Source organism: Myotis lucifugus, unplaced genomic scaffold (genome assembly GCF_000147115.1).
Source record: "Myotis lucifugus unplaced genomic scaffold, Myoluc2.0 scaffold_4, whole genome shotgun sequence".
NCBI lineage: Eukaryota > Metazoa > Chordata > Mammalia > Chiroptera > Vespertilionidae > Myotis > Myotis lucifugus.
The window spans coordinates 16,215,448-16,218,917 of NW_005871052.1; the positions used below are offsets into that span (position 1 = coordinate 16,215,448).

Sequence of the window (3,470 nt, forward strand, 5' to 3'; positions counted from 1 at the left end):
TGGATAACAAAAGCCAATAACAAACTTGTGAACACTAATAAATACAGTGGCGGAGCTGCCTAAAACATGAGTGTCGGTTTGCTGAGGGAAGGCCAGGGAGGGTTGGGGGACCGGAGGGAGGGGAGTAAGAGATCAACCGAAGACTTGTATGCATCCATATAACCATAACTAATGGACATAAGACACTGGGGGGTAAGGGAGGGGCAGGGGCTTGTCAAGGGCGGGGTGGGGGGGGGGGAAGGACACTTATGTAATACCCTTTGTAATACTTTTAGCGAAAAATAAAAAAAACAAAAAAAAACAACAAATTAACATATTAAATTTTTAAAAAGCACTAGTAAAAAGGTGTTAGTACAAACTATGATTAATTTCTGCAGAGATGGAAACTGTAAAGGTCAAAGGGTAATGCTAGAAATAAATAAACACAGTAACAGATGAAGAATGCCTTTAATAGCCTTTAACAGTAGACTCAACAGAGCCAAAGAAAGAAATCAGTGATAGGACAGCCACAATTATCCACACTAAAACAGAGAGAGAAGAGTTTAAAAAGAAAACATATATAGGACATAAATATATACATACTATAGGCTTGATGCACAAAATTCATGCAAGAGTAGGCCTTCCTTCCCCTGGCTGCCGGCACTGGCTTCCCTCCGTTACCCAGAACCCGGACTTCCCTCCGGCTGCTGGCAGGCACCTGGGACTCGGGCTTCCCTCTCAGCCCTGGCTTCATCCAGAAGGTCGTCCGAAGGATGTCCGGTCTAATTAGCATATTATGCTTTTATTATTATATTTATATGATTTATAAATTTAGATATGTAAAATCATTGTTGTACATCTTAAATGTAAACAATGTTATATGTCAATTATATCTTAAAACTGGAGAAAGAAACAAAAAAATAGAATAGAGCATCCAAGAGCTGTGGATCAATATTAAGTGGTCTAATATGTATATAACGGGAATCCCAAAAAAAGAGAGAGATAATGGGTCTGAAGAAATATTTGAAAAGATAACAGCTAAAAATAATAGAAGACATCAAATGACAGATCCAAGCCCAGAGAACCCCAATCAAGAGAAATACCTAGACAGCTGTTGGGGGGAAGTGGGGTTGAAGGGGCTGGGTGGAAGAAGTGGAAGGATTGGGGGGAAAAAAGAGAGAAAAAAATGCATGAACACAGACAACAGTGTGGTGATTGCTTGGGGGGAGAGGGGGAGGAGGGTATAGTGGGGATAAATGGTGATGGACAGAGACTTGACTTGGGGTGGTGATCACACAATACAGTATACAGATAATGTGTTGTAGAATTGTGCACTTGAAACCTGTATAATTTTGTTAATCAGTCATCCCAATAAATTCAATAAAAAGCAAAAGAGAGAGAGAGAGAGAGAGAGAGAGAGAGAGAGAGAGAAGGAACTGCTTATGGACAAAACAAAATGAAAAAAATCCACCAACCTAGGCACAAACTACTGAAAACCAAAGATAAAAAGGAAAATCTTGAGTAAGGGAAAAAGAAAGACATTGCACTCATAGGAGCAAAGATTAGTAACATACATCTCACTCAAAACTACACAAGCCAGAAGACAATGGAGACACATTTAGAGTGCTAAAAGAATAAAACTGTCAACCCAGAATTCCAAACCCAACAAAAATAGCTATGAAAAATGAAGACAAAATAAGGACTTTTATTCATACAATCAAGAGCTGAGGCATTCATTACAAGAAATGTTAAAGGAAGTTCTTCAGGAAGGAATATGCTATCAGAAGGAAACGTGGATTTACACAAGGAAATCAAGATTCTCCAGAAGTGGTGAAAATAAAGGTAAATATAAAAATATTTTTCTTATTAATTATTCTAAAAAATGATTACCTAAAGTAGGAGTCACCAAACTTTTTCTGTAAAGGGCCCAATTACCAAATAGTAAATATTTTAAGCTTTGAAAGCCATATGATTTTTGTTGCAACTGCTCAACTCTGCTGCTATAGCATGAAAGCAGTCAAAGACAATACATAAACCAGTGTGGCTGTGTTCCAATAAAATCTTATTTATAAAAATAGGTGGTGGGCCATATTTCAAATTATAAGAATATAACATTTAGAGATAATTGGAAATTTGAACACTGACAATGTTCAAATTGGCAATGTGACAAGATATTTAATATAAGGGAATTGTTAATTTTTTAGATATACTAAACGATATTGTGGTTATGTTCTTTAAAACAGAATTATCTTTAAGAGATATGTATTAAATATTTACTAATGTAACAATGCCCAAGATTTGCTTCAAAATAGTACAGAAGGCTCCCTGGCCGGTGTAGCTCAATTGGTTAGAGCATTGTCCCGTACACCAAAAGGTGGCGGGTTCAATTCTCAGTCAGGGCACATACCTAGTTTGTGGCTTTGATCCCCGGTCAGGGTGCATACAGAAGGCAACCGGTTGATGTTTTTTCTCTCACATCTACGTTTCTCTTTCCCCCTCCCCTCACTTCTTCTGAAAAAATTAATATAAAACATAGTATAGAAGGGAGGTGAATAGGATATAGAAGAAAGAAGATTGCCATAAATTGATAATTATTGAAGGTACGTACATGAGGGTCCATTTTACCATTCTACTTTTGTATATGTCTGAAATTTTTCTTAATAAAAAGTTTAAAAACAAACAATCCTAATTTAAGGTATCATCTAAGCTCTTTTTTATTCTTGCCCCACTCCCCCAACCAGAATGAACCTAAAATAATAAAGCCTCTAGATCTTAAGAGTTTACAGGACATATGTGGATAGAGGACTACACTACACATATCACAAGGATACAATGGGCCATATACAGAAAGTGGAGAATTCAACAAGACAAATGACTGAATTTAAACAAATAAATTATTTAAAAGAGAAGAACACACATATTAAAAGAGACTTAAGAGACACTAACCAAATGCAATTTGTTGACCTTGTTTGAATCCTGATTTGGACACACTGTAAAAGCACATTTGTTGTTGTTTTTTAAATTGAGAGATGAACATAGATTAGATGACAATAAGGAATAATAATAGCTGGGTTTTTGTTTGTTTCTATTAGCAATAATCGTGCCTCGGATAAACCTCATTGGGTACGATACTGCCACTGTGCAAAGCAATGGGGTTTTTGTTTTTGCTAATCCTCACCTGAGGATATTTTTCCTATTGATTTTTTTTAGAGAGAATGAAAGGCAGGGGGAGAGACAGAGAGAGAGAAACATTGACGTGATAGAGAAACATAGATTGACTGCCTCCCGCACACACCCCAACCAGGGCTGGGGATCAAGCCTGCAACCCAAGTACCTGCGCTTGACCAGATTTGAACCTGCCACCCTTAAGTATGAGGGCCAATGCTGCAATGACTGAGTCAAACCAGCCAGGCAAGGAATTCTTAGTTTTGTTATGTGTGATAAGAATGAAAACGGAAGAGGAAGGAGGAGGAGGGGGAGGGGGAGGGGGA

The 3,470-nt window shown here is 37.6% G+C and overlaps 1 protein-coding gene and 1 pseudogene across 3 annotated transcripts in view; both read right to left on the reverse strand.

The window, feature by feature from the left end:
* The window catches only part of YIPF6 (Yip1 domain family member 6), a 50,164-nt gene that overhangs the window by 31,057 nt on the left and 15,637 nt on the right, over positions 1–3,470 (reverse strand). The window lies entirely within an intron of this gene.
* LOC111823043 lies at positions 3,002–3,128 on the reverse strand (annotated as a pseudogene).